Raw genomic sequence first — 20,426 nt, 5'->3', positions numbered from 1 at the left:
TTTAAACAACAGTGATATTTATGGCATATGGGAATCAAATTTGACCATATACTTCCTCCCTTCTTTCAATGTCTTCCCTGAAATTATTCGCCTCTGCTGTGAAAACTATGAACCACATCAAAGGGCAGTCAAGTCTCCATCTGGGAGCATCCTCTTTCATATAACTCATGACTCCATCAATCAAATGTTAAACTTCAAGCAAACTCAGCTTCTGGTCCCTCTTTCTATGAAATTCCTGCTTGATGAAGGTCTTAAACTCTCCAGCTTAGGGATAGCCCGAATTGCCCAAGTATTCATGAGAGCAGACCGCCAACCTACAGGGCCACCTCCTTTTCTCTATATAGATTTCAATGATGTGGGTAAATTACTAGTTGATATGATATCTTATGTTCTCGGTTTCAAGACAAGTGAACATATTGATGAAACTATATTGGTCTTGTTGTGTGTATTTAGCCCAGGACAGCCCCCTGCTGTCAAATACAATTATGCCAAATTCATTGCCAATAAGATACATGACCAACTAATGAAACTGGATAGGGAGGGAGTATTCAAATACTCATCCTACATTTATCATCTATTCCTGTATTATCACCCAGACTGTTTCCAATGCCCCATCAAAAGATTGGACTCTAAGGGAGAAAAGAGGTCTGTGATTTTTTGGACCTCAGTCTTTCATGAAGTCTGCAGCTCTCCCTACTCCTACTATGAGTTCATTGACCTATTTGTCTATCCAGTTTCTTCTCTCCTGGTGAAAACTCCCCCTGCTAGACTATCCTATGACATGCAGAAAATATTGTAGCTCTCAAAAAACTACAAAATAGGTGACTGGTACTTTTACCAGAATCACACTGTCATTAGAATATATGGTTGTGAGCTATGTCCCTACAGGCTGCCAAGATATGTGCCAATGAGACTGTTTGCCTTGGAATATTACAGGCAACTCATCAATTCAGATTTAACTCATTTTCATAGTGCCAAGAAAAAGGCTCGGTTGAAATTCAAAGACCAACTAGGCCCCTTTGTCATGAACAAAAAAGAAGGATGGCAAGATGCTAATCAAATATTGGGGGAAAAACTCAGGTTAAAAAGGAGTTTTTGGTGGGTACCCTATGACCCATATGGCTTTATCAATGCAAGGAAAATAAAATATAGGCTGTCAGCTTATGACCATTGAAAAATCCCACAGATTGAACAATTTGCTAACCAAGATGAGTGGGTGGAAGGCACACTAGTTAAAGAGTTCACCCAAGAAGAAATAATGGAGCAAAATGTAAAAGATTTGGAAAATACTCTTGACTTGGATTTTTTTGAGCAGGTGACATTCAAACTGTCACAACAAGTCGAAGAAGGCACATCAACTGCTGCAGCTTCACAAGCTGCCCAAGAAATGACTACACCAACAGCAGGTACAACAAAAGGCAAGGATGTAGTTGATACAGAACAAGAAACAATGACAGAACAACCAACTACCTCAAAGGAGCAGGGTCAAGGGCAAGCCCCTCCACTATAGACAGAGGCACCACAGATTCCAGCATTACAGACTCTTCTCAATGAAGAGAGAAGCAAGAAGCAGGACCGAGAAGAGACCACACCTGCAAGTGGGTCAACACAGTAGCTAGAGGCCAAAAGGCCGAGAGTTGATCCTCAAGTTAAAGAGGAAATTAGTGAAGAAATCATAGAGAGTCCAAGAAGGGAGAGGGAAACTAGCTAGCAAACACCTACTAGCTCATTCCAGCAAGAGCAAGAGAGGCAGCATGGTATGGAGGTGTCCTCCTCAAGGCAGCAAAGCAAGCAACCCCCTGGTATTAAAGGAAATTTCATGGAAATCAAGGCCCAAAATGAGTTGTTGAGAATACAGCTGTATGATCAATTTCTCAAGACAACACCCTCCAAACAGCAGATATTAATGGCAGCTTATGACATTAAGGAAGAGAAAATGATCTTAAGTCATTTCAAGCCTAAGGTACCACAGCCACAGACAGCTGCAGACTACATAAAGACAAACTTAGAGGTCCTCGCCAAGGACATACACCCAATGGACCAAATTGAGCTACACAAGAAAACAGGTGAAATGGTCTATGCTACATTAGCAGACAAGGCAATGTTGGCCCACCAATTGAAGGAATCATTGAGAAATACATCTACTCAATTGGATTTGGAGAAAATGTCTTCCTTGGCTAAAGACAATAGAATAAAGACATTGGAGGAAATTATTATGGAACTAGGGCATGATCCTAAGGATGCCAAGGGCATCAAGGCCCTCGTGAAGAAAAAGAATAAGATATTGCTGCACTCAGAAAACAATTGAGGTTACCTGCAACTATGCACCCTCAAGCTACAGAACTTGCACAAGAAAAGGAAGGTTAGGACATGATGGATTTGATGATGAGGATGAATCAAAGAATAATTCAAATGGAGCAAGAATTAGAGAAAGCATTGCAAGGTAAGCAGGGAGAGTCGACCTCCCAACCACCTGAAATAGCTCCAACAGTCCCCACTGCTCTTCCCACAGTAGCAGTAGCAATTCCTCCTATCATTCCAGCATAAAAAACAGATACATCAACCATGGATGCTTCAGCAGCAGCAGCCACAACAGCACCATAATCTAGCATGAGTATGAAAGAAATGATGAAAGCAGTCAAAGAGCTATAAGTTCAAATGACAGAGCTGAAAGAGGCCAAAGAAAAGTTGGCCAAGCTCGAGGCAAGCTATGACAAGTCCAAGATGACAGTGGCTGAAAAAAAAAGAGAAATAAAGGCCTTGGACAACAAAATAAAAGCCTTAGAGAAGGAGCTTACTCTAGATAAAGCTCTAGCTGAAATCAAGAAAATTTTGTGGGCCAAAATTGGCCAATCTATCACTGACCAATGGCAATCAATTCAGACTATACATGAGAAAATAGAACTGATAGGCTTAGCTCAATTTGAGACTCAAAAGGCTAGAGCATCATTGGGAAATATGCCTGAGCAAGCCAACAGAATGATTCAATTTTTGAATACTCATACCAAAGAGAAGCTGGCAACTCTAGATATCAGGAACAGGACATATACCATTTTGATAGTAAAAAAGGTGCTAACCCTGAAGAATTTTGTATAGACTTTAGAAAGGAAGTGCCAAGAAATGGAGGCAGGAATAAATGCCTTCAAACTAAATTTTGCAACATTGCAGAGAAAAGGTTTACCCTACTTGTTAACCAGCCGTGGAAGACTGTTATCACATGATCAGTATGCCAACAGGGTAAATAATTATGTTTCCAATCAAATTACAGCATCCTCAAGCACCTCAGAAGAAATAGGGCCTCCCTCTGGACAGAGTCTTTATGACAAATTAGAAAATCTGTTCTATATTGAACATGAGATAAATCATCTTTTTGAAGTACAGCCCAACTTTTATAGATATACTGAAGCTGATGAGACACTAATTAAAATACAAAGACATCAGTTGCCTACAAAAGATTGGTGGCAGGCAATGCTGGAAATTTTACCCAGGTAATTTGTTTCGGTTTCCCTTTTTGGTCAGCTACAGGTCAGCAACTCTAAATGCACGGGCCACCTGTCAAAGAGTCAAAACAGCATAAAGAGGAAGTCATATTATGATTGCAGTTCATTAATGCAAAAACAAAGCACCAATGACAAGGCCGGACAACAACATAGCAAAGCAGCAAAATAGCAAATGCAGGGACGCAGAGTAAAGGCGCAGCTACCAGCCGACTCACTCAGTCCAAAAGTCAAATATCTCTAACAAATTAAACCGCCAGCACACCAACATTTACTGCGGCATTTATTTCTCTCATTTACTTCTTCTGAAGAGTTGGTGAAGAAAGTTATTGCTTGATATCTTATCTACATGATATTTTGTATCTCTCTTTTTGTATAAATACCTCCCCATAAGATGTATTTGGGGTTGGTGATTTTCTCTCTGGACTGCGCTGTAATTCTGAGACTGTTTAATACAAAGGCTGTGACTGTTGCTGGACCGTCTGAATGTGGATTTGATGTTCTGGGACCTGCTACAGAATTCCTGTGTCTTTCTATGGATCAATAAGTTGTTCTAAACTGTGTTTTGTGTTTTCTGTGTTTGCAAATTTCATATATGTTTCATAATCTTAGTAACAGAGAAAAAGAATAGCCCAGAATTTGTTTAAATACACTCTGTGTTCAATCTCTGCTATTAATTATGTTTTCTTCAGAATTAGCCATAAACAAGAATTCTTAGCTGCTCTTGTTTCCACTAATTCTTTCACTTTGAATATTGCCTAGGAATTCTTTGTTTCTCCTTGATAATACTCATGCACTTTCCCTCTGTAAGCATAATGAAAGATTCTTGATTGCCTTTCATTCCCTGATATCATTCCACCAATTTCCAGATTTTAAAATTGTTCCAAGATTGATTATCCTGCTCTGTAGTATTGCCCTTTACCAAAGAAAACACTCTCGGCAGCTCATCATCATAGACTCCATTTGCCCAATGGAACAGACTGTTTTAGACTTACATCCCAGCTCTGTCTAAAATCAACATCAGACAAACTTAAAACCAAACCCTGTACATCATAACTAGCCTAAAATACTTCAAAACAAAGCTAAATTACAAAGGGAGAGCCCTCTCTGGTTGCAGATTGGCTAGAATTTTCAGCTAAAAGACTGGTTAGTGGTTACCTCGGTCGTATTCCCTTTGGAGGCAGGGAACAACCTGAGTGATAACATGCAGAAAGGAAATTTGTTGGTCTAGGAAATAAAACACTCAAGTATGAAGTACCAAAAGCTTCTATATGTTTTGACCAACATTGTATAAAGCTTAAGTTTGCAGTCTTAGATATACCGATTGATTTCATTTTGGGTAATATCTTCCTAGTCGCAGTTGAACCCCATGGTTCAATAAGATTGAAGAATAATAAAGCTGGCTACTTCATCACAGTCCCAACCTCAGATGGAAAATAAAAAAGGATTGAAATGCCTTACATCACAAGTCCAAGGATTTCAACCATGGTCCAGACAATCAGGGACTTCGATAGAGCCGAAGAAAAATTAACAGATCTAAAATATCTGAAGTCCTCGATACAGCTTGAAGAACAATTGAAAAATCCTCTCAACAAAAGGAAAATTGCTGAGCTCAAAAGGATAATAGAGGAGGAATGTTGTTTAGAAGAACCCAATGCCTTTTGGCATCGGAAGCAACACACAGTCGATTTACCATACAAGACAGAGTATACTGGGAAGCCATGCAAGAGTAGAGCCATCCCGATGAATAAAGAATATAGGGATCTGTGTGAAAAGGAGATAAAATAGCTCTTGAACATAAGACTCATTAGAGAATCCGACAGTCCTTGGCACTGTTATGGGTTCTATGTAAACAAAAGGTCAGAACAGGTTAGAGGTATCCCAAGGCTTGTAATTAATTACAAACCTCTAAACTCAGTTCTTGTAGATAATACATATCTTATCCCCCACAAAGGAGATTTAATAGGAAGGATAGCAGGAGCAAAAATATTTTCAAAATTTGACTTAAAGTCAGGATTTTGGCAGCTCGCCATTTCGGAAAAAGATAAGTTCAAAACAACCTTCAGTGTGTCTGCAAGACATTATGAATGGAATGTAATGCCTTTTGGATTGAATCATGCTCCCTCGAAGTTCTAGAAGGTAATGGATTCCATCTTCAAACCTTACTTCGACTGGCTCTTGGTCTATATTGATGACATCCTAATTTTGCAAAGAATATTCAAGATCACTTCAAGCATGTGCATACATTTGTACAATTGGTAAAAAGAAATGGTTTGGTTTTAAGCAAGAAGAAAATAGAGGTTTTCTGATCTGAAAATGGAATGTACTTGTTTAAGGGTGCAAGCTATCCATTTCCATTTATGTAAATGAGTACATAAATACTCCAAGTTTAAATCTACAAATATGTGCACTTCTTATTTCTAATACATAGATTGACTATAGGGGCATTTACTGGATATGTCACCTCTAAAGAGAGGATGAGATCCAAAAGCTACCTAGCCCTCTACAGACTCTGCCTAAAGAAATAAAAAGTAAACACCCAGATTCAATTAAAAACAAGACCTTGCTTGAACTTGACATTATGCAGAATCTTAGCTTGAAGAGGTGTATGTCTTTTCTTCTGTTTATGTGTTTTAACTTGATTTGTTTAAGCTGATATTAAACATATATATCAGACATATAAGGCAACAAAGAAACATCACACATAACAGCAAATTTAATAAGGAGTTCACCCCAATCTCGTGGGCTACGTCTCCTGTGAGCTCTAGTCAACTAGACTTGCCTCTTTGGGATTATGGCTTGAATTATTTTACAAGTTCCACACTCAAATCCAAAAGGTTTCTAACTGAACCTATGGGTTTAGAAAAACCGTATACATCCCTGTCATAGCTGTCCACTTTGTGCAGGCAGATCTAGGCTCCCTTGGACTTGATTCCTTCAGTAGGTGCACTAAGCTTCCCTGAGCTTCTTAATGGCACAAACTCCTTCAGAATGCTTCAAATGTCTCTGAAACCTCTGCTACTATCTCCAGCACATATCTGACATAAACAAATGACTGTTCATTTGCTCAAAATGAGCACTGCATCCCCAATCTAGGCCTTCTCCCATGGATGGCTCTGGGCTGCCTGAAACTTCTCTTTAGCATCTTGGCCTTTAGAAGTCTCCAAATTCTTTTGAAAACACCTTCATTGGATTCATAAGGTTCCTTACAGTAGAAATAGGCTTTTGTTTCACCTCAAACAGATGAACCTAGCCCAACACAGCTCAATCACTGAAATGGCCCTAATGGCCCTGAAAGCTTCCCTGAAGCTAAACAGTGAGAATAATGCCTCAACAGGCAACAAAAGCTGTAGAAATGGATTCAGAACATTGAAATCCTTCAGAATGGGCCTTCGTTCCACATTCAATGGCTGCACACATCCTAATGCAACTCCCAAATTGATATGGCCCTAGTGGCTCCTGGAACTTCCACGAAGCAAAAACACCTGCAAAAGACCTCAGATTGCTGTGAAACCTATCCCAATGGCTTCAGAAGGTCGAAGAGACCAAAAATCAAAAAACAAATTGTCCAAAAAGGACTTTCCTAGCCAAAGTTATGGCTCATTAAAGTTTCTCCAGTCTGCCCTAAAAAAACTCCAAATAAAACTGGCTAACTGCCAGATAACCCCGACAAATAGGCAATTCCGCCATTTTTGGAGCGCTCCGCCAAAAATCCGCCAACTTGACTGTTAGTTAACTCTGCATTCAGCGCGCATGTGACCGGGATAAGTGGCTGGAGGTTTGTATCGGATTCCGGGCCCAACGGTTAGTTTGGAACTACGTGTTGAGGCCGCGTTTCAAGGGCATGTGACCACTCTCAAACTTATCCGTTGTTAAGCACTGGCGGGTAGGCTTGGGCCCATGGTTCCGGGGTTGGGTCGTATGGCATGGGGGGCTGGCCCTTAGGGGCTGGCGTCGTTCAGGCCCCGCCCAAATGAAGTTTAACCTTCATAAATAAATTCTGCCGCTCTCATGCCAAGTCTTTCCGTCGTGCTCCAGTGGTAAGACGTATGGCTTGTGATTAGGAGCTCAGGACCAAGTGTCGTAAAATGGTCAAAAAAGAAAGTTCTCAGAACTGATTTGAACATGAACGACCGGATAGAGCTCGTCTTCCTAATTCCTCCGCCGTGAACGGTTCGGAAAACGGTCGTCGTATGAGAAAGTTATGCCAAAAAGAAGAATTGCCTAATAACATTGAATTTTTGAATTTTTTCAAAAAAATTTAAAAGAGAATATTCATGCCCAGAATAGAATATTCCAATGAATATTCTCTTTTAAATTTTTTTGAAAAAATTCAAAATTTCAATGTTATTAGGCAATTCTTCTTTTTGGCATAACTTTCTCATACGGCGACCGTTTTCCGAACCGTTCACGGCACCGGAATCAGGAAGACGAGCTCTATCCAGTCATTCAGGTTCAAATCAGTTCTGAGCACTTTAATTTTTGACCATTTTACGACACTTGGTCCTGAGCTCCTGATCACACCTCCCAAATGAGAAGGCTTTTGGTCCCCAAAAGCTTACTGAATCTCTGAACTGAACTGTACAGCACTTGAGGAACAAAAATATCCTCTTCCGTTCAGCCAAAAGAGCATACTGATGCCCAAAATGTCCTGCCTTGCCAACTGTCGTCATGGCGACTTTTTGCTGCATAAGCCAAGTACTTGTCGAATCCCGACCAAGTTCTTTCGCCAGACAAATTTGAAATTGCAGGAACCAGCAATGAAACTTGCTGATATATGAGCTGAAATCTTCCTCTAAACATGTGGGCTTGCCAACTGTCACAATTCCCATCCATGGCACCTCCGATCCAAAGGAAGATTTGCCTCCCAAATGAGAAGGCTTTTACTAGCTATAGCATGCTGAATGTACTGCAAATGCTCATCCCAAACTCTTGGGATAATTGTTGCAAAAAATTCTCAAAAGAAGTAGAGACCCATGCTGAAATTTGAGCCTTATTTGCATGCATGCTTTTCCAGCTCATGGGATTGTGCACTGCTTTGCACCAATTTCCTTCCCTGCACCAAATGACACCAAAGGTACCTTGTGCAGCAAGAGAATCATCAGCAACAAGTTGTCTTGAAATATGTTGAACAATGGACTCAACCATCCACATAGCAAATGTGTACACAACCGACACAAGTCGACAAAACATGTGCACCACAACCGACACAAGTTGACAACATAAGTGTCACAATCGACACAAGTCGATGAAACATGTGACACAATCGACAATGTAAAAGTGTGCTCACAAGTGACACTAGTCGACTGTCAACAAGATACATTTACAAACACATGTATGTATCAAAAACAATGAACTATATACAATTCGTCGAATACACATACAACATCTATGTACAGGTGTAACTTCAACTCTTCTTTTGCAAAGACCAACAAGTACATCAACCCAATAAAAACACATATGGGTGACAAGAGCTGAAATGAAAAACATTGCTGCAAAACTAGTGAGTATCATACTCATCTTTTACTTTCATGGCGAAATTTTTGCAACAACATAAAAAACATGCATACATCCAAAGTTTGTATGTACAAAAGGAGTATGTCTTACTGTGTCAAGAAGTCCAACCACTTCTTACCAAGCCACTTCAATGGCGATTTTTGCTGCTGCAATTGTTCCTCATGTGAAACTTCCCTTTCCACATCAATAATGGAATATGTGGTTCCACCTTTGCCAATCTTCTTGTCATCCTGCTGCATGTGTGTGGGACAACAAGTTGGATGTAAAGTCCAACAATGAGAGACAACATGTCCCTTCTTTTGGCAAAAAGTACAAATCTTATGCACCTTCTTGGAAAGCAGTCTTTGCTTCATCTGTTCCCTATAAGCTTTCTTCCTCATCCAACATCTCGAAACATGACGATTAAATTGACCACAATATGTACAAGGAAACTTTCTTCCATTAAAGCATGTAAAATGATCATGCCTTGCAGAAACACAATCAAATTGATCATGAGAAGATTTATACCTCTTGTGCTGCTTTGCATGTTCATCCTTTTTGCCTCCATGAGGAGATGAACTAGTAGAGGCTTCAGCTTTCAATTGCAGACAAACATCTTTGTTCTTGTCTTGAAAACTGCCTAACATAGCATGCTTGCCATAAGCTGCAGGTCTACCATCTTCTTGCTCTTTCTCCAGCATGTTCTTGGTCAAAGCCTCTTGGGCTTGCTGAAGTTGCACCTTCATATCATGCAATCTTTGAAGAAGCTCTTCCTTCTCTTGCTTCATGGCCAACAATTTCTCATGAAGCACTGTGCTTTCTCTTCTATCCTCAAACAGGATCTGCACCATATCCTTCAATACAAGGAATTCACGCTTCATGTCCTCATCAAAGAACATTGTGAAGGAGGAAACTTCACTGGTAGAAGTTGTCATTATGAGGTCAATGAACAGATTAACTTCAACAATTTGTTTAAAGCTTTTCAAAACAAATGACAAAGCTTTTTACCCAGATGTCTTTACAGACATCACATTCAAGCAGCCAACAACAAATCAACTCAAGAAAAATTCTTGGAGTGATTTTAAGGTCCTTTTGGGGTAAGGAAAATACCTTCTATTCCTTTTTGTCTTCTCCAAGACTTAGCTAATCAGTAGCTATCCCCAAACTTCAGCAAACTCAAACAACATGCAGTTTGCAAAATAGTAAAGCAGTCAATCTTCAACACTGCTTTAAACACCTTTCAAGCTATACAATCAAGCTACTATGATGTCAATCAAGAAAACCAAGTGCTCTGATACCAACCTGATCTGAAAATGGAATGTACTTGTTTAAGGGTGCAAGGTATCCATTTCCATTTATGTAAATGAGTACACAAATACTCCAAGTTTAAATCTGCAAATATGTGCACTTCTTATTTCTAATACAAAGATTGATTGTAGGGGCATTTACTGGATATGTCACCTCTAAAGAGAGGATGAGATCCAAAAGCTACCTAGCCCTCTACAGACTCTGCCTAAAGAAATAAAAAGTAAACACCCAGATTCAATTAAAAACAAGACCTTGCTTGAACTTGACATTATGCAGAATCTTAGCTTGAAGAGGTGTATGTCTTTTCTTCTGTTTATGTGTTTTAACTTGATTTGTTTAATCTGATATTAAACATATATATCAGACATATAAGGCAACAAAGAAACATCACACATAACAGCAAATTTAATAAGGAGTTCACCCCAATCTCGTGGGCTACGTCTCCTGTGAGCTCTAGTCAACTAGACTTGGCTCTTTGGGATTATGGCTTGAATTATTTTACAAGTTCCACACTCAACTCCAAAAGGTTGCTAACTAAACCTATGGGTTTAGAAAAACCATATACATCCCTGTCATGGCTGTCCACTTTGTGCAGGCAGATCTAGGCTCCCTTGGACTTGATTCCTTCAGTAGGTGCACTAAGCTTCCCTGAGCTTCTTAATGGCACAAACTCCTTCATAATGCTTCACATGTCTCTGAAACCTCTTCTACTGTCTCCAGCACATATCTAACATAAACAAATGACTGTTCATTTGCTCAAAATGAGCACTGAATCCCCAATCTAGGCCTTCTCCCATGGATGGCTATGGGCTGCCTGAAACTTATCTTTAGCATCTCAGCCTTTAGAAGTCTCCAAATGCTTCTGAAAATACCTTCATTGGATTCATAAGGTTCCTTACAATAGAAATAGGCTTTTGTTTCACCTCAAATAGATGAACCTAGCCCAGCACAACTCAGAGATTTCTAGGATGTTTAAATTATGTGAGTAACTTTTATCAAGATTGTGCAAAGGATAGAAGTCTGTTAAATCAAAGGCTCAAGAAGAATCTGCCTCAATGGACTGAGGCTCATACTAAAGTTGTCCAACGAATCAAAGGTAAAGTCAAAACACTGCCTATCCTTTATGTAGCTGACAATAATGCTTTCAAACTCCTAGAATCAGATGCAAGCAATATTGGATGGGGAGGCATCCTCAAACAGAAAAAGGAAGGTAAAGAACAAATTGTACAGTTTGCTTCAAGAACCTGGAATCTAGCGGAACAAAATTACTCTACTATAGAGAAAGAAGTTAAAGCCGCTTGGAATTATATAAATAAATTTGAAGTAAATATTGTAAATAAAAAATTCTTGCTAAGGACTGATGCCTCGGCTATGAAGAAAGTGTTAACCAAATATATTAAAAAGCCGGGAGAAGCTAAGTTTGCTCGATGGCAGGCCTTGTTCACCAACTTTGATTTCGAAGTGGAGCATATTAAAGGAAAAGAAAAACATCTGCCAGATTTTCTCAGTAGAGAATTTATTCAGCCACCTGAACATATGATGGTAATAGTAACAGGATGGGATCAAAACCAACAAAAAGAAGTACTAAGAACAATTCCAGATAATCTTAGTTGGGCAGAATACAAAGAAAGTTGGAAGCCCACCGGGCAATTAAGAAATACGAAAGTATTAGATGCCAATCTTCAAGCACACACTGATATATTACATCTAGTACCTGAAAGAAAAGTGTATCCAAATGGAAGCAGATGGATCCATGATATGGTTTATTCCAGAAGTACGGATGCTGCAAGACAAACACAAGATGCTCTTCTTCATGACTTCCATCCTCTAATCATGATATGGTCACATGGGGGAAGTAGAAGTGGGGTCTATGAAAGATATTTTTCAATAAATCGAATGAGGAATACTTCTTGGCCTTTTACAACACATAATGCACCACTATGGCCTGGAAAAGACCCCAGCCTCATCTTTCCAGACAAAGTCTATGATTTCGGCATCTACAAAAGATTATGGTGGGACATATTGAATATAGATAGCAAAGAGGAAACCCACTACACCAAAACAATGTTTGGGACCACAGGAATCATGCAGCAAAACCAACAAAGTGATTGGATGCGAGATTGGTGGAATGATTATGGTATGAACAGAACAGGTATAGATCCTGTTTACCATGAATCATATGCCAGAATGGGTTGCGATATATGTTTTGAACACAATATTCCTAAATGATTCCATCTCCTTATGAAACCGTCAAAGACATGTTCTCTCTCTGCCAGATCGATATCCTCTCCAAGATAATGAGGTATTAAAAGAATACATGAATAAACATCACCAATGGCTTATTTTCACAAAAATTAAGCATCAAATTATATTAAATAAGCCCATGATTGTAAGAAGAATTTTTACCAAAGCTTGGGATGAGAATGTGTATAAAAAAATTTGGTTTCCTGAAATTACAGTGTTTTAAAAATTTTGGTTCCCGTGGACTTTTCCATAAAAGTCTCCACAGTGTAAATTTGTCATCTAGTCACAAGGACAATTTGTGACCAGATTTTCCCGTGGGATTTTCTTGTTCAAAAAGTTTCCACTCTGTAAAGTTTTATTCTCCGTAGATTTGTAATAATTTTCAATAATGAGACACGGAGCACTTCTCCGTCTTTTGGTGCGCTTTGAGCCACATCTCATGATCTGACAGATTCTTTTAGTACCAAGTTTTTCGACTCGATGGTCAGATGTTTGTCTCCTCCCTTTGCTATATAACAAAGGTAGTAAGGCTCATTCAGGGCATTCGGAGTTTGAAGTGTTTTTAGAGTCGAGACATTTTCCTACTCTGCAACTGCAGACTGCGGTCTGATCTGCTTGCATCACGAAGAGATCTCAAAGTCTTAGGTGATCTGAGAAGCCCGCGCATCCGTGTGTTCGGCACAGGTGAGAACCTAAAGTGGCCAGATCTTTAGAAAGTCTGTCTATGAAAGCGTTGATCTTCATTGTTCAAAGACTGATTTTGTGATTTTGCCAGGTAGCCTCCAGTAAGCTATCTTTTAGTTGAGTAGCAAAAGTCTGGTAAATGCGAACACAGTCTATCTCAGGAATGAACAGATTGTAATCATTTGTAATCCATTTGCTAAATTAATATAAGAGAGTGTTATTTCAATTTCCGCTTCCGAGTACTATGTGCTTTAATTTGTGCTGCTGAGATAGTAATTCTTGTATAAAATTTCATCACTACATCAAGTAGTCGAAGGGATGCCAAAGACCGTAGAAGGACAGGAGTGCCGTTGTGAAGGTCTCAGAGTGCGTGAAAGGTTACTGATAGTTTTGAGTTCATAATAGCAAGGAAGAAGAGGCTCAACAAGGCCAAGACAGGAGAGACTCAGCAGAGCGCCAAGGAGAGACTCAGCAGAGCGCACTACTATAGCAGCACTGTAGCAAGCTTCGTTGAAGCCCCTGCGTAAAATTGGTATCAGAGCCAGTAACATCCGGTTCAAAGGTTAGTACTCAGAAATACTCAAAATCCAGATGGAGCCTTATAGAAAGTCTATTTCTTTCTGCGAAATAGAAGATAAAGAATCGTCTATTCATGATAATCCCCTTAGGGATATGTTCGCATCAGCATCTAGCCATGTTTTAAATTCTGTTGAATTAGAATATGAAGAAACACAGCCTTCTACTAGATGGCAGTTACCCAGAATAAATGCATCTGAAGTTTACTCAGACTTGTCTGCTTTTCATTTAAAAGCCGCAACTAGAATTTCTATTAAGGAATCTATAAGTCAGATTCAAGAAAATTCTAATTGTGTACAATCCATTCCTCTTTTAAATTCCAAACAACTCCAAGCCGAGGCAAAAAGATTAAAAACTTAGTATCTTCATCTAGGATGCATCCGCATTGGTATACATGCTTTAACGCATCAGGGTCTAAACACATTTGTCTTAGCCACTATTCGAGATTTGACCCATAACAAATACACTGACTCATTGATAGGTGGGATTGTAGCTCCTCCGTCCAATGGCCCTGTTTATTTCGATTGTTATCCTAATTTCTTTGTATATGTTTTCGATGAAACAATTGAAAATATTCTTCAGTTACAAATCCAAACAACTGGATTTGATATGGCTAAAAAGAGACACAATATTGCTATACAAACCAGAGGCTGCTTCCGTCATACAAACACCCTTTATCCAACAGTCTTACATGCCCCCAGCAAAGAGTCAAAAGCAAGTGTAGTGGTGTTGACAGATTCTCGAAATCAAAATTTTGAACACCAAACTATTAAGTGGGAAGACCTTAATTTCCTAGAACACTGGGTAGTATCCAATCCAAGGCCTCCTGCCATAAAGAAAATTACTTCTACTGACATTAGAGAAGAACCCTCTTCTCCTATTCTTTGCTTTCCTCGAAGATCAACTATTGATAGACAAATAATAGATCAAATGTGCATAAGTTCACCATTGTACAGAAATCCCGAACTTGTAGATATCGCTTGTTCCAGTAGTTCAAACTCCTGTAAACACATCTCATTATTCGAATTTGCGCAATTAGTAAATTTTTCCTCTCTTGAATTCAAGTGTCCAGAGTGTCATTTCCCTGTTAACCTCAGTCATCTTGCTGATATTGTCATGCATGAAAATCATAATCCTAGGACAGGAGAAGCTCCACCTACCACTTCTATAAATCCTTGTTCAAATCCAAAGTGTTCAGATATACCATTTCCCCATGAAGCTGAACACATCCTGATGATACATGAAATCACTACCTTGGAAAATGAAAACCCAAGGCTGACAGCAATCTTCAGTACCATGAGGCCAGCAAAGCATAGATATGGGCTTGGGTTTCTAGAGCAAGCAAATGGACTTATCCCTGATTCAAGATTTGGCCCAATTCCACAAGATTATAAAAAACTAGCCGTCATGGAAATGAAAAACTTTCTTACATTAATGGATGGTTGTCCCAAGCATAAAATTGGAAGTGCATGGATGAAAGCCATGCTAAATTGGGATCTTCTCACTCATCCAGAAGCTGAATCTTTTGGTCTTACTCATACTGTTAAAGGAAATATTAATCTGTCTCAAGAATGGAAACAGTATATGGAAGAAACAAATTCCTGCATATCCTTCTATTCCTAGAAGAACATGAGACAGACAAAAGGTGTTATGATGGCAGGTGATAAGGCCTCCACTTCATTACTTCACTCTTGGTCAGCCTTAGATGGTAATAAGGTTGAGACAGTAACTACTTTCCCTCCTTATAAAGGTATTGTCTTAGGAGAAGGTCAAAATTTTGCAAAGGCCATTCCTATAGTATTAAAAGATGATAATGCCTTGGGAATAGATGGAAAAATACAAAAGACCAGTGAACAGTTAAACTGGACTAACACAGCCATTAAGGGTCTGGAAATGAATGTGATAAAATCTGCAGAGATTAAAGATCAATTTGATGTTGTGCAAGTTTCTTTGAATGATGTAAATAAAATTTTTAATGATGTACAGTATACATTTTCAGTTGTTAGAGGATGCACTAGAGAATCTTTGAACAAGATAGAAGAAGTAGGAGAAAAAATGGTAGAACAATTTGATTCTACTAAGGGAATAATAAGTGAACTGGTAGAAAAAGTAGGAAAGATGTCGGTATCAAAAACAGACAAACCAGTTCCAGATTCCTTTTTGCACAAAAGAAGTGTAAAGATACAAGACCATGTCAAACCAGTGGACAGGTTTCCATTCTTGCTTCCCAAAGAAACTGTAGTTTCACAAAAAGAAGAATTATCAGAACACATTTCTCTGGCGTCATTGTTCGAGGAAGAAGAATCAACAACCAAGGTCCTTCCTAGTTATGAACCTTTAGAAAATCGGTTCAATCAATACCCAGCTCTGGATCTAGCTGGAAAAGGAAAACTTCCAGAGACACATACATTCTTCCCAGAATCCCATAAGGAATGGAATATTGATAATCTTAGCATTGGTCAAATCAGACAACTAATTGATGTAATATTTTCTGAATATAAGCTAATGTGTCTTAGGGGTAAGAGTGAAATTGAAGCATGTAAGACCATCATACAGTGTTTCACAGGAAGACTTCTCAAATGGTGGGAAAACGAATCATCCCCGACGTTAATAGCTAAGATGGAAGAAGAATGTCTTAAGGATGCAGAAGGAAATATCATTCATAATTCAGATGGATTAGTTCAAAGTAATATGATCAGAGCTTTGACTTCGATGATCTTAGAGCACTGGTGTGGCTCTGAAGAAGAGTTGGCCGACAAACACGAGGTTATATTAATGAACCTCAAATGCAGCAAAATGTCACAATTTGAAGACTTTCATAAAGATTGGGTACAAAAAAATATATGAAGTGAAAGATTCTAAAAATTTATTATGGAAACAGGTATACCTTGCAGCCCTGCCATCTAGATTTGTTGATTATATTAAACTGCAAGAAGTATTTCGATTACCTTTTGAATTGTATACATGGGGAGAAATTTATTCTCTCATTACAAAAACGTTGGTCAGTTTGTGCACTAGTTCTAAGGTAAATAGATCCTTAGAAAATTGTCAAGGCTTCCAGATAGTAAATCTATCTGCAGTAAATATGGTCTAACCATTGATGATCCTTTGGTTAGAAAGAGGAAAGCCAGAAAGGAATATAAGCAGACTGCCAAATTCTATAGCAATAAAGGTCGATCCTCAAGAAGAAAAGTCCCTAATAAGACCAGAAAGGGACATTACAGGTATGTGCCTAGGACACACTATTATAAGCCTTCAGATATACACCTGCATACATCCAAATAAGAAAAATGGAATAAGCTGACCTGTTGGCCTTGTGGCAAGACGGGGTACATCCAATAGATGTCTAGTGGGTGAAGAATCAAAGAAAAACAGAGGTAAGAAAAATCAGCCTCCGAACAGACATGATAAAGCTGTCAAAATAGAGACCCAAACACAATGCAAAAAGTGTGGGTCCAAAATCCATGAGACAAATCACTGCCCAAATGTTTCATTCACATAACATTTACAGCAGCAAGAACTAGAAGAGTCATCTGCTGACTCCTTCAGCTCTTCAGCAGAATCATCTGTTGAAGAATTACATGCACATATGCAAGCTTGTGCATGCTCAGACTCAGAAAATTGTGAATGCCCACATTATTCTGATTTTGATTCTGATTTTTACAGTGAATCCTCTATTGAAGAAACACATTTAGTACCACGGAAGGAAAGGTGCTGATGGCTCATATTGAAGAAGAAGAATTCAAGATTCTTTCTCAAATCCGAGCCATGGAAGAAGGTGATATGAAGGAAAGACTTACTGCAGCTTTCATGGATCAGCTACGTGTATCAGGTTCTTCTAAAAACACTGTCAAAAAGCCATTATTTTTTGATGCTTCATTTGAGCACAATACCAAATTATTCCAGAAACATCAACCACATGACAAGGTTCGCTCACTCACCTTGGGGGAGGTAAGCAGAGAAATACATCATCTTAAATCTGAAATTTATGGTTTATAATCTAGAATTGGAGAATTAGAAAAAGGAAAGCAGCCTAAAAGTGTACAAGATTTGAATACTACAACCTCCTACCAAAACTAAAATATACAAATCATTGAAGGACAAAAAGATCCTATTTTAGGATTTAGAAAGATGAGGATCATGGCAATTGAATATCGGCAACACCATGTAAAGTTAAATCTGTGTATACAAGGAGAAATTCTTTCACTAACTGCATTATTGGATTCTGGTGCAGATGTAAATATCTTAAATTCAAAAGCTATCCCAGCAAAATATTGGATTTCTGCAAAAGGGAAAGTTGTTGGTCTAGGAAATAAAACACTCAGGTATGAAGTACCAAAAGCTTCTATAGGTTTTGACCAACATTGTATAAAGCTTAAGTTTGCAATCTCAGATATACCTGTTGATTGGATTTTGGGTAATATCTTCCTAGCCGCAGTTGAACCCCATGGTTCAATAAGATTGAAGAATAATAAAGTTGGCTACTTCATCATAGTCCCAACCTCAGATGGAAAATCAAAAAGGATTGAAATGCCTTACATCACAAGTCCAAGGATTTCAACCATGGTCCAGACAATCAGGGACTTAGATAGAGCCGAAGCAAAATTAACAGATCTAAAAGATCTAAATTCCTCGATACAGCTTGAAGAACAATTGAAAAATCCTCTAAACAAAAGGAAAATTGTTGAGCTCAAAAGGATAATAGAGGAGGAATGTTGTTCAGAAGAACCCAGTGCCTTTTGGCATCGGAAGCAGCACACAATCAATTTACCATACAAGACAGAGTATACTGGGAAGCCATGCAAGAGCAGAGCCATCCCAATGAATAAATAATATAGGGATCTGTGTGAAAATGAGATAAAACAGCGCTTGAACAGAAGACTCATTAGAGAATCAGACAGTCCTTGGCACTGTTATGGGTTCTATGTAAACAAAAGGTCAGAGCAGGTTAGAGGTATCCCAAGGCTTGTAATTAATTACAAACCTTTGAACTCTGTTCTTGCAGATAATACATATCCTATCCCCCACAAAGGAGATTTAATAGGAAGGATAGCAGGAGCAAAAATATTTTCAAAATTTGACTTAAAGTCAGGATTTTGGTAGGTCGCCATTTCTGAAGAAGATAAGTTCAAAACAGCCTTCAACATGCCTGCAGGACATTATGAATGGAATGTAATGCCTTTTGGATTGAAGCATGCTCCCTTGAAGTTCCAGAAGGTAATGGATTCCATCTTCAATCCTTACATCGACTGGCTCTTGGTCTATATTGATGGCATCCTAATTTTTTCAAAGAATATTCAAGATCACTTCAAGCATGTGCATACCTTTGTACAGTTGGTAAAAAGAAATGGTTTGGTTTTAAGCAAGAAGAAAATAGAGGTTTTCCAAACCTCTGTAAATTTTCTTGGTCACACCATATTCAATGGCCAAATATCCTTGCAAAAACATGCATTAGAATTCTCTGAAAAATTTCCTGACATTATTACTGATAAGGCCCAGCGTCAGAGATTTCTAGGATGTCTAAATTATGTGAGTAACTTTGTTATGAAACCAGCTCAAGAAAAGATAGAAAAGATAGATCAACGCCTTAGAATTCAGCCTCTTCGAGGGGGCAACCTCCTTTACATTACATAAATGAACAATTCTTGGATGATACAAATGACAAAACCTCCTTTCTATATATAGGAGTCTAAGGAGTCACAATATAATCCAGCCGACCTAACAATAATAATATAAAGCCACAAAAATAACAATAGAGGGATTCTATGGGGCACAAAAATAACAATATGGGGGTAATAGGGGCACAACAATATAAATAAGGGGTATAACTACAATAGTAATGGGGTAATCACTAGTATTATAGGGACCCAACATGCCCCTCTCCTTCAAAAAAGTGTTGTCCTCAACGCTTGAGTAGTTCTGGATACTTCTGCATAAAATTCTCATCCTCCCATGTGGAATCTTCAGCGGATAAGTTCTTCCACTTGATAAGATACTCTGAAATTGATCGATTTCGTAGCTGTCGAGTTCTTGTTTCTGTGACTGCTTTCGGTTCCAATATAATTTTTCCTTCCTCGTCAAGTTCTGGCAATATTGTTTGAATTGGGAGCTTGTCACCTATAACCTTCTTTAAACATGAAACATGGAAAACTGGGTGCAATCGAGAAGCTGCAGGAAGCTCCAATTTGTATGCCATAGTACCAATCTTTTGCAACACCTTGTACGGACCATAATACTTTGGTGATAATTTATTATCCTTCTTAGCTTGCTTTAGGGACATTTGCTTATATGGTTGTAGCCGTAGGAATACCCAATCACCTACATCAAAACTTCTTTCACTGCGATGTTGATCTGCCTGTTGTTTCATTCTATTTTGTGCCAACACGAGGTTATCCTTTAAGAGTTGGAGGACTTGTTGTTGATGTTCGATGTGATGTTCCACTGCCTGAACCTTAGAATTTTCTCTTAAATATGATGTGATGGATGGTGGTTGATACCCATAAAGTGCCATAAATGGGGTCATTTTTGTTGCTGTATGGAAGGAAGTGTTATACCACCATTCAGCCAGAGGCAACCATTTGACCCATTGTGTCTGTTTATCAGATACAAAGCAACGAAGAT

Source organism: Pinus tabuliformis, chromosome 4_2 (genome assembly GCF_031772625.1).
Source record: "Pinus tabuliformis cultivar Carrire ecotype Pingquan chromosome 4_2, CPIR1, whole genome shotgun sequence".
Taxonomy (NCBI): Eukaryota; Viridiplantae; Streptophyta; class Pinopsida; order Pinales; family Pinaceae; genus Pinus; species Pinus tabuliformis.
The sequence above is the reverse complement of the archived record's forward strand: the minus strand, read 5'-3'. Positions refer to the sequence as shown.